General features: G+C 41.7%; 1 long non-coding RNA gene across 3 annotated transcripts in view; it reads left to right on the top strand.

The window, feature by feature from the left end:
- Positions 1 to 929: 929 nt before the first annotated feature.
- The window catches only part of LOC134466748 (uncharacterized), a 10,395-nt gene continuing 69 nt past the window's right edge, over positions 930 to 11,255 (top strand). The window contains exons 1-6 of one of the 3 annotated variants that reach the window (XR_010038397.1): positions 1,765 to 2,194; positions 2,400 to 2,531; positions 2,723 to 2,820; positions 3,793 to 3,869; positions 5,195 to 5,272; positions 10,768 to 11,255. The exon at positions 10,768 to 11,255 is cut by the window's right edge and continues 69 nt beyond it. This is a non-coding gene — a long non-coding RNA (uncharacterized LOC134466748). Of the gene's footprint in view, positions 1,044 to 1,764; positions 2,195 to 2,399; positions 2,532 to 2,722; positions 2,821 to 3,792; positions 4,650 to 5,194; positions 5,273 to 10,767 lie in introns of those variants that run through there. The other 2 variants (XR_010038398.1, XR_010038396.1) reach the window with 2 other exon arrangements.

Raw genomic sequence — 11,255 nt, 5'->3', positions numbered from 1 at the left:
GTACAACAAAACACAACAACACAATAACTCAAAAGCAAGTACAACAAATACCACAACAACCCCACAATAACATGAACTCAACAACAGCTCCAACACTATGACAGCAACTACACAGGAAACTGCAACTAAGAGAACAAACTCCCAACACATCACAATCTACTAGAAAAAGTACTTGAAGAAATTTGACAACAAATCAGCACTGCTTACATAAAACCGAAGATCCAAGAACAACTATGCACATAGCACTCGAATGACATCCATGACAATACCTCATGAAAAGAAAAACAATATTAGCAATACCAAAACATCCTCTATTGAGCTCCACAACAAACATGAATAATAGACAAGTGATGACAACCAAAACAAAGCAGATAGATTGATGTAGTATTGGCTAGGAAATTGGAGACAAACAACACGCTCTCATTCAACAGAACAGCACAACTTCTCTGTCTGTAACACTGCTATGATGTAAGTATTACTAACCCATGTTCAAGCTATGTAGTATGTAATAGTAGTAGTAGTAGTAGTAGTAGTGCTAGTAGTAGTGTAGCAGTAGTAGTAGTAGTAGTAGTAGTAGTAGTAATAGTAGTAGCAGTAGTAGTAGTAGTAGTAGTAGTAGTAGTAGTAGTAGTAGTAGTAGTAGTAGTAGTAGTAGTAGTAGTAGGCCTAATAGTAGCAGTAGTAATAGTAGTAGTAGTAGTAGTAGTAGTAGTAGTAGTAGTAGTAGTAGTACACTGAAAAAAGCCATATGTTGTGTATGTTAAATTAATCAAAGGGAAACATGTCACTTCTACCATGAATAATTATGTTTTGCGATTGGGCATAATGAAGTTATGTAACTTTAGCATGATGCCCAATAACCAACGACTTCCCAAATCCAGTAATGTTGTCACAACCTAATTCCTTTGGATAAAATGACCAATGGCTTTTACAACGCCAGAACAGATGGTGGCAGTAGTGTGCGGATTGTGTGTGGCAGCCGGAAACAACGAGCTTGCCGAGTTCTTTGAATGAATACATATCCGCGGACACTCTGAAGGCGGGTAAGTCAAAAAAGTAAACCACTGTAGGGCTGTTTGCATTTATCATGACTTTCCTAGAATCACATTTATATCACCCGTTTCGTTAGTGTACTTAGTTTTGGCATCAAGGCATACGTTTTATGAGCAAGAGAGTAAGCTTAGCTGGCTAATTCTCACCGATTCAAACTGGTTAGCGGCTAATTATCGATATAGTCTCCTTGTTGTAACTATTGTTGGGAGTTTGGAAGCTGTCACCCATGTTGTACTGTATGCATGTTTGCATGTGTGACATTATTTTCGGTTACTTTGCGAGTTATAGCGAAAGAAACTACCTGGCAGCCCATAACGGGCAGCTAGCTAATTTATGCTAGGTGACAACAGCTGGTTCATTAACGTTGCATTAGTTCTATGCATTGACGTTGCGAGACCCGTGTGCGTCTGATTTCAAATGTATCCAGGACAGTCGTAGATACCATCAGTAGCTCTGCACACATCAATGACACAGGGGAAGTAAAGTTACCGCTGATTTTTGGTATTGCTCCGTCTGACTGTGTGTGTACGGCCACAGTAAATGTTGATTAGCCGGTGGAACTTTTCGGTTTGAAAAAAGACGAGACGTGAGACTGCGTGACAGAAGGGGCTGTGTGTGCTTGTGTATGGGTGCGCGTTTGAATGGGTGCGTCGTGTGTAGAACTAGATGCTGCAGTTTGCAGCTGGTTTGATTCATGTCACTTACCAATGTATGTAGGCCTAATTGGCTATGACCTTTGAAATAGTTGAAAGTAAATCCCAGTAGTATCTAGTGAAACACACATGCAAACGCCCTTCTGTCCCTCATTCCCTCAAACTCGATCTTCTACATTTGTTGTGTAAAAAGGACATAGCAAGTTTTTTGTATCAATGATCACTTTAGGATATTCCAGTGCATTTACATTCAATATATACTGTACCTTGAGTGAGGTAGAAATGCATATTGTTGCAAATATAAATACTGTTAATTTGTTATTTTTTGTAATTAATCATTTACTGAATTTCTTTGTAGAATATGTTACTATTATTTGGGTTTTTGTTCTCTGCATAACTGTCTCTTTCACCTATATTAATTCCTCAGCATTCAAGATGTTTGTAGGGTCCTCACCTCAGCTACCTCTCACAAGGTGCCCCTGAAAAAGGTGATGAAAGTTCTTGTGTAGTATCTAATCTATGACTATTAGCTTGTGTGTGTGTGTGTGTGTGTGTGTGTGTGTGTGTGTGTGTGTGTGTGTGTGTGTGTGTGTGTGTGTGTGTGTGTGTAAAATCTGTTGTAATTATTTTACATTTTTCTCTGCATAGCTGTCTCCACCTATATTAGTTTATCTGTCTTTCTGGTCACAACAGAAATTCAAGACGTTTGGGTCCTCAGCTCAACTGACCAAGACCTTTGCTCATTGAAGGCATGAAGTAATTTGTGATGCCCCCACGATTGCAGTTTTTAAATCCAGATGGCTTGCTCTTTTTAACATGTGCGAGGTAAGTTATTTGTTGATTTTTTTGTGTGTTTATTTCCTCATTTTAGTAAGACCATCAGGCCTTTTTGTAACCTTTGTCACAAGTCTTAAGTTACAAGTATTTTGTAGGTATGTGTTTTGTGCCCTGTTTCAAGTTAAGTGCCAAGTTCAAGAGGATCATGACAGTTGGTTTGCTGTTGAATTTCTTCTCAGAGCTGGATGGTCTTTCAACAACACTGCTCCGGGTCTTCAGCAAGAAAGGTGCTTCTCATGCAAGGAAGATACAGAGGATCCTGGTGCCCATGACTCAGGTAAAACATGCACACTGCCATGCATCACAGTAATGCTAAAATTTTGAGATCTAATGTAATGGGGAGAAGTAGGGTGTCTTGGATCATATTGCATTTCTACCACTAATTTCAATCCTTCAGCCAGTTTTGAACTCATTGTCTTCACCTCAGTTCTAACTACAGCTGGCTTTACACACAGCAGTCCTAGGCAATTGTATAACAGTCTTTTGCAGGTCAGTTGATGTGGTTGCTGCTCTGTTTTATTATTATTTTATTTGATTCTCATGTCTGTCTGGCTTGCGATTCCCATGAAATGATCAGGGGAATTAAAGGTACACTGTGTACGAGTTTTAGTTGTTTATTTCCGGAATTCATGCTACCCATTCACTGATGTTACCTTTTTCATGAATACTTACCACCACCATCAAATTCTAAGTATTCATTATGACGGAAAAATTGCTATTTTCATACATGAAAAGGGGGATCTTCTCCATGGTCCGCCATTTTGAATTTCCAGAAATAGTCATTTTTAGCTGCAGAAATGACTGTATTTGGGCCATACTAGAAAATATTAGTTTATTACTTGGTAAGCTTTCATGAAAAGGTCAAATTTGGCAATAGGCAGCCCAGTTTCAATTAGCAGCGTAGTTGCAGTACCTTTTTTGACCATTTCCTGCACAGTGTACCTTTTTACGGTCAGACGTCACATTTTGGCATCACTTCAGTACGTTTGGAACCAGGGCTGAGTGCTGAAATGGTACCGAGTACTTGGGGCTAATGGAAAAGTGTCAGAGCTGCACCATGCCATATCAAACAGTGACGTACTGTACCACTTCACTGCCAGTACCAACGATACACTACGCTACTAGATAAATGAGATGTGTCCTTTGTTTAATGTGGTTGTACCTGTACTGCGTTTATTCTTCCTGTTGGTTAAAATGTTTTTCCTGCATGTTTGTTTCCTGGCATACATTGACCGGCCCTCATACGCAGACTGACAACATTGATGTGAAGAGGGAGTGCATGCTGAGGAGCTGACGGTCTACCTGAATGAAGAGCCAGACAAAGTGGTATGTTACAACTCGGCAGCTAGATCTGTCTTTTTCGTTATTAGGTGGCATAGGGAGATCGCACACATCAGTGGCCTGCGAGGCTCATTTTGTTGGGCTCTGGTGGGCTCCTCCTGTGCTACCTGACATGTCTCCTGGCATCTCATCCACGTTCTGGACACTGCTGGAGGACACACCAAACCTTCTTGCATTGATGTGCCATCTTGGCCTCAGTTATGTGTTCTTTGCAAACACGAATCTGCCCAATTCCAGCTTTGCTAAAGCACCCTCACATCATCACAAACCCTTTGCCAAATTTCACGTTCAATCCAACACCAGTCATCTCTGATTTGTAGATCTCTGCAGGTCTCTATCTACCCATGAGGGTGTTGCACTTGCTGTGGCACATTGCGAAGGCCGCATTACTGAAGCAGCAGAAGTTATCTTAGAAGAAAACTTAAACTCAATATAGGTTTTAGTTCTGGAATACGATCGTGCTGTAGGGTAATAGTTTTCTCATAGTTTCACCTTAGACAACTCCCCCTTAGGAGACCAAACTTTGAGCAGACTCTTTTGCATTGGATGGGTGGGGTTTGACATATCTTTCTCTCTCATGCAATTTTTGGTTGACAATGTGCCTAAAAGGGCCAATATGTTCAAAATACTAATAATTGTGCTGGTGGGGCAGCCGTGGCCTAGTGGTTAGAGAGTTGGTTTTTCAATCTATTGGTTGCAGGTTTGAATCTCCCCTGACCTGTCACTACATCTCCATCCATGGCTAAAGTGCCTAAGGCAAGGCACCTAACCCCATATTGCGCCAGGGCCTGTAACCAATACCCTGAAAAGTAATAAATGTAAGTCGCTTTGAATACATGAAAGCGTCAGCTAAGTGTAATGTAATGTATTGTAACAATTTTTCACACTGTATACTTAGCTGTATGTGTAAAGTTTCTCACCAACACTCGTGAAAAGATCATGACCCTGTTTCTCAAAATCACCGTTGTTAGTTAGCGACTTGGTATTTTGCCAATGGGAAATTGCATGCAAGCAATATTTTTTACTGTAGTTACCAATGATGCTGTTGAGAAACATACTCCAGAATGGGGTCATAGCCACACCAAAAACGAAGAGAGGTAATTGAACATCAGTTTGATCTCACATTCAATTGCCTAAACAGGCAGTGTGAGGGCACACACGTCAACATCCTCCTCATACCTTTCATAAACTATACTAAATATACTACTATACTACTTTTCCCATCTCTGGGTGTGTTAGAAATGCCCCAAACTTGCGCCCACAAATACCGCTTACGGCTTCAATCATGGGTTTTGTTTACTGTTTTCCAGGATGTTGATCTGGACGGTCCAGCTGAAACGTATTGTCTTCGTGTGTGTGTGATCGGCAGAGAGTCCTCAACGACATTGGTAACGTACCTGTGGCCATTGCAGTGTTTGTTTTGGTTTATGCTCTTAATCTCTGTTACCTTCCAGAATGGAAGTACACTTTCAAATTTCTGTTTCATTCTAACCGTCTGTTTCATCAGTTTTTGCACTGCTTTTAAATGTACACTGTGTAAGATTCTTAGTTGTTTATTTCCAGAATTCATGCTACCCATTCACTAATGTTACCTTTTTCATGAATACTTAGCACCACCATTAGGGTGCATCAGTTGCCCCCTATGAAAAGATATGGCCTTGGCCCTATAGTAAAAATGTTCTACACCCAGTAAAAACACACTGTGTAAAATATTTTGAAATTTGGATGAAGTCTACCGGGGCCACCAGCCCCATGAAAATAGAAAAAAATCTTGAATAGAAACAGGGCTGGACTGGCCATCTGGCATGGCGGGCATTTCCCGGTGAGCCCCGCACCCTCGTGGGCCCCCATTGTTTTATTTTTTACATTACTGAAAATAGGGGCCCATTAGGGTGCGGGGCCCACCGGTGAGTCAGTTCTCCGGCACTAATAATAACGAGGGGGCCCCCTTAAATCCGAAAGTGCCCGGGCCCTATTTATCGCCCAACCCAGCCCTGAATAGAAATGGACATTTTGCTGCATAAAGCTACTAAATAAAAACATATTGCCTCAGCTGTGTGATAAAAAAAATTCTATGCACAGTAAAATCACTCTGTGGAAAATGTGTTGAAATTTAGATTAATTCTACTGGGCAGAGGCGGTTCTTAATGTAAGCACTTGAAGCACGGCTTACCAATATAAAAGCGACAAACGCGACATCCAAATTTAAACCCTTCATCCTGTTGACGTGATTCAGCTGTCTGTGTTGTCTGCTACTGGCGGTTCTTATAAAACTGGTTAGCCTAAACAGCGACACCACAGTGGCTATCGAGAAACACTGTTTAACAGCGATGGTGAAACACGTTACTACAGCAAATGAAGCACAATTTCTAAATGACTTGGAGTCAATGGCAGAGAATCTGTTTTTTAATTGGCTTAACGCGGATGCAACGCCCGTTTTTGAAGCACATTTTCATTGTGCTCATACCAATAGCGCACCGGAAAATATGATTGACAGATGAGTTGATGAATCATAACTCGATCTGACACCTTACGTTAACATTGGATTCAGGAAGTAGAGCTCAGGCAGACGTGATGTTTACATTTTTGACTGAAGCCAGTTGATTTTATGATAATCTCGAAGACTGACAACACATTTGAACTGCAATCAAAGTTTTCAGGAAACGTCTGTGTTTTGGATGTGGACAAATCATGGAGTAGAACTTTGGGACATATCAAGAAGAAACGAATGAATAATATGCAGATAACATGAACCACACACCGTCAGTTAGTTGAAGAGCAGCACAATATGCCTATCTTGATTAGCTATGATGTCATATGGATTACAAACGGGAACGTGGACAATGATTTTGAAAACGTGTGGATTAAGTGAAAGTTTGGGATTTCTGCGGTCAAGACAGCATTTTAAGGTAGGCTAAGGTTATATTTGTCCGCTGTAACATGTTTGGTTGTTGATGAAGCTTGCGGTTTAGGAACGGGTTCACTCGCTCACCCATGGATGGGTTCACAATTGTTCAGAAGGGTCTTTCCCGTAGCCTGTTTTCAAGTTAACGGCAGGCCAACACAAGTTTTTGGCAGCTCTCGTGTAGCCTACAGTGAGTGTACCCTGGTCGCAACGGCATGCTCGTGGCCACTTGACTTAATTTCTATTGAATCTACCTAGCAGAATAAGAACCCTTTCTGGAATGATGACCGTCACTGGTGATGTGTTTTTCTGTTCAATGCATTGCTGTAAGATGCAACGCGAACATTTGGATTGTATTTTCAAGTCGTGGAGTGAAGGATGCAACGTGGTAGAATGACAGCCTAGGGAGCTGTCTGAAGAGGTCAAAATTCACAATTTAGGAGCGTTTTTATTTTTAAAAATTCTCATCTGGGAGAGACCCCACTAGTTTGGCTTGGTTACAGAATTTGTGCTTACCAACATCACACCCCCCAAAACCGCCACTGCTACTGGGTCCACCAGGCCCATGAAAATACAAAACAATGGTGATAGTGATGGGCAACCTGGATTCCAAAGTCCAGTGCCACATATTCCAAATATAGCCAATATACCGTAATGAACCAGCTGACCCACTGCCAGTATCAAGCAAGAGATTGCGAATTTGTATGACTTTTGTGTGCTTCACCTGTGGGCCTAGGATTGTACAAGTAGCTGTTAATACCTGGTGGAACATCTGTACTAAAGCTGTGAATGCTCCTTGGAATGACTTATGTTTTTTCAAGAAATCCCTGCAGTAGTTCAATAGAGTACATACAATACAACTGTATGTGATGTTGGAAAGAGTGGCTTCCCAAAACCTGTACTTAAGTGGGCAGTCATGGGTGAGCGGTTAGGGCGTCAGACTTGCATCCCAGAGGTTGCCGGTTATGCCGGTCGGTTCGACTCCCGACCCGCCAGGTTTGGTGGGGGGAGTAATCAACCAGTGCTCTCTCTATCCTCCTCCATGACTGAGGTACCCTGAGCATGGTACCTTTCCACCGCACTGCTCCCCATGGGGCGCCACTGAGGGCTGCCCCTTGCACGGGTGAGGCATAAATGCAATTTTGTTGTGTGCAGTGTGCAGTGTTCACTTGTGTGCTGTGGAGTAATGGCACTCTTCAATACAGTTGTATTGCCTGCCTTGTAGCCTAGGCATTCCAAGGAACATTCACAGCTTTAGTACAGATGTTCCTCCATGAATTGTAGGCCCACAGGTGAAACACGTAAGGGTTAACGTTCGGCGAGAAGGTCGCTACCGTGGAATAGCAGCACGACAGAGAGAATCTTTAGACCCCGACGCGGAGCGGAGGGGTCTTGTTCTCTCTGAAGTGCTGCTATTCCACAAAGCGACCGACTCGCCGAAAGTTAACCCGCTTATTATATGGATATACTTAAATGATTCACACATGGCGGGGACATTTCTTTAGGCCTATTTAATGTTAAGTCTATTATAGTTTTTAATGTTAAAAGATTGTTGCTGCGCAAAACAAAACAGTGCCGTTGTGGAACACCGCTAGGCAACAGCTAGGTAGCCAGGACAACAGGTGTTGTCTATCACAGCAGCTGATTAGAGTCTTGTTGAAAAGTCGCTTTAGCAGTGAAAAGTCTTGTTGCCATTGACAGCGGTCTGTTATAGACCAACCCGTCCGTTATCGAAAAATAACAGACGTGCGAAACGTTGGGGAGCCCCGTTGAAATGAATGGAGCATTCGACCGATGACGTCACACCATATAATAAACAAATATAACAGTCATGCAGCTTTGCAATATCTTGCTTGATACTAGCACTAGTAGATACTAGTGGTCCAAGGCAGCAAGGAATTGATATTGTGTTGCAAAAGAGCAAATTTGCCTAAATATAGCAGTTTGACCATCAGTCTCAGGATCGACTGAATACACAACCTGCTTAGATATTCCTTCTGTTTGTGCTCCCAATACAGGTGATTTCACTAATTACCTCATCAACCTGGCTTAAGTGGTAATTAGGCTCAGCTGGTTCATTATATTGGCTGGGGCAAATGTGTCACGCGGTTTGTCCACCTCTGTTTTAAGACAATGGCAAACCTAGATACAAAAGCTACAATCCAGTGCCACAGATTTCAAATTACCTGGTTTTACTTGTCCAATGGGGCACCTCACTGCAGAGATACACCAGCGGCGACGCGATTCAAGCGACAGAGTATAGCAGCAAGCGATACGAGAGATTGAGGAGACTAGAGTATGTCCGTACAGGCAGAAGGCAAAGCATTCAAGCATTCCCATTGGCTGTGGTCACTGACCTCTATACAGTCATTGGCTGTCGCGGCTTGTCGCCGAACCGCGTCATAGAAAGTTGAAAAGATTTCAACTTCCAATTGTCGCGCTCGTCGCGCAAATCGCTCTAGTCTCTAGAATCGCTTTTGTCTCTCGACTCAATGCAAAGTCAATTACTTCCGTCGCTCGACTCGCTCAGATCGCCGCTGGTGTATCTCTGCGGTCAGTCTCCACCCCTTCCGGGCGGCTTATGGGGCTGGCAACGCAAAAACTTTTGACTGGGCTGTAATGGACTGATCAAAGCTATTTTCCGACCCACCTCGCATTTCCCCGTCGATCATACATATGCTGTGCCTCAGAATTAATAACAACCAATGGTGTGCTTGTTGACTTCACTTGGCAAGCGATTTTTGAGTTGTGTGTGTGCAAAAATATACAATTATTTGGACTACACAACAGACGTCGCATGTCCGACGTGCAGCCACTTAAGCCGCAGTGCAGCGGTAGGGTTGGCTGTGCCTCGGTTCACGTCAGATATGCGAGGCACACGTGTAGTCTCTAACATAGTTTTGCATAAAAGCTAAAATAACGTTTCTTGCGTGTCGAAAATGAGTGGTCTTACGACGCAAATCCAAACCTTTCAAATTCACGGTCATCATATGTGAAATCCGGAGCACATGCCAAACAGGATGAGGATTTAGCTTGACTCGCTCCATTAACTCTCATTCAAAATTTTGAGAGCTCCAGCCCCATGGATCGGAAGTAGAAGGGCGTGACTTAGGTGCCCCATTGCCCTAACTGGAAAGGTAAAACTAGGTATGTCATTTGGAATATGTGGCACTGGACTTCAGCTTTGGAATCCAGGTTGCCCATCACCATCACCATTATTTTGTATTTTCATGGGTCTGGTGGACCCGGTAGAATTCATCTAAATTTCAACATATTTTACACAGAGTGATTTTACTGTGCATAGAACATTTTTATCACACAGCTGAGACAATATGTTTTTATTGGGTAGCTTTATGCAGCAAAATGTCCATTTCTATTCCAAGATTCTGACTATCACCATTATTTTCTATTTTCATGGGGCTGGTGGCCCCGGTAGACTTCATCCAAATTTCAAAATATTTTACACAGTGTGTTTTTACTGGGTGTAGAACATTTTTACTATAGGGCCAAGGCAATATCTTTTCATAGGGGGCATCTGATGCACCCTAACCACCATCATATTCTTAGTATTCATTATGACTGGGAAAAATTGCACTTTTCATACATGAAACTGGGATCTTGGCCATTTTGAATGTCAAGAAATTGCCATTTTTAGCTGCAAAAATGACTGTATTTGGGCCATACTATAAAATATTTGTTTATTACTTAGCAAACTTTCATGAAAAGATCAAATTTGGCAATAGGCAGCCCAGTTTCAATGAGCAGCATAGTTGCAGTACCTTTTTTGACCGTTTCCTGCACAGTGTACCTTTTTTTAAGAGTTTTTAGAGAAATTGAGAAATTAATCTTTCTCATTTGCACTTGAAGAGGTACCCTCATTTTGTATCTTGCTTTGATCATTACATGTGCAATGAAAAAATAAAGGCAACTAATTCTTCAACTTTATTGCGTGTAACTTTATTGTAGTTGGTCTTATAGGCTCAACTGGAACCAACTTACAACTGACGAACTTGGCTGACATGCATATTGGTAGATGCGTGTGCCTTGAGGTGTTTTCTAGCTTGATCTGAACTGATAAGGACAACAATGAATGTTTAATTAATTAAGGTATATTGATTTTATGATTGACTTTTATTATGTTTGATGTTCATGTGGCTTGACAAGTATTGTCTTAATACAGTTAATTAGATGTGTTGAACAATCCAAACAATATTTTGTTGTGGGAACATAAATATATTATGGAAAGTATTTCCATCCAATTTGATTATGCTACCATAGCAAGATGTTGCTTTGTTGAGTCTATCAATGTAAATACTGCTGTAACTACCCCATGAAGTTGGTTCATCCAGACCTAAACCAAATATGTTGGAGCAACATGTAAAAGTTATGATGGATTAACCCTTTCTATTAAGGTTGAAATAACCTTTAAAAGTTATGTTGGCTGTACCCCTTGTACTTAGGTCACA

The sequence above is a fragment of the Engraulis encrasicolus genome, chromosome 17 (assembly GCF_034702125.1).
Source record: "Engraulis encrasicolus isolate BLACKSEA-1 chromosome 17, IST_EnEncr_1.0, whole genome shotgun sequence".
Classification (NCBI taxonomy): Eukaryota; Metazoa; Chordata; class Actinopteri; order Clupeiformes; family Engraulidae; genus Engraulis; species Engraulis encrasicolus.
This window is presented reverse-complemented; position numbering and strand designations above follow the sequence as displayed.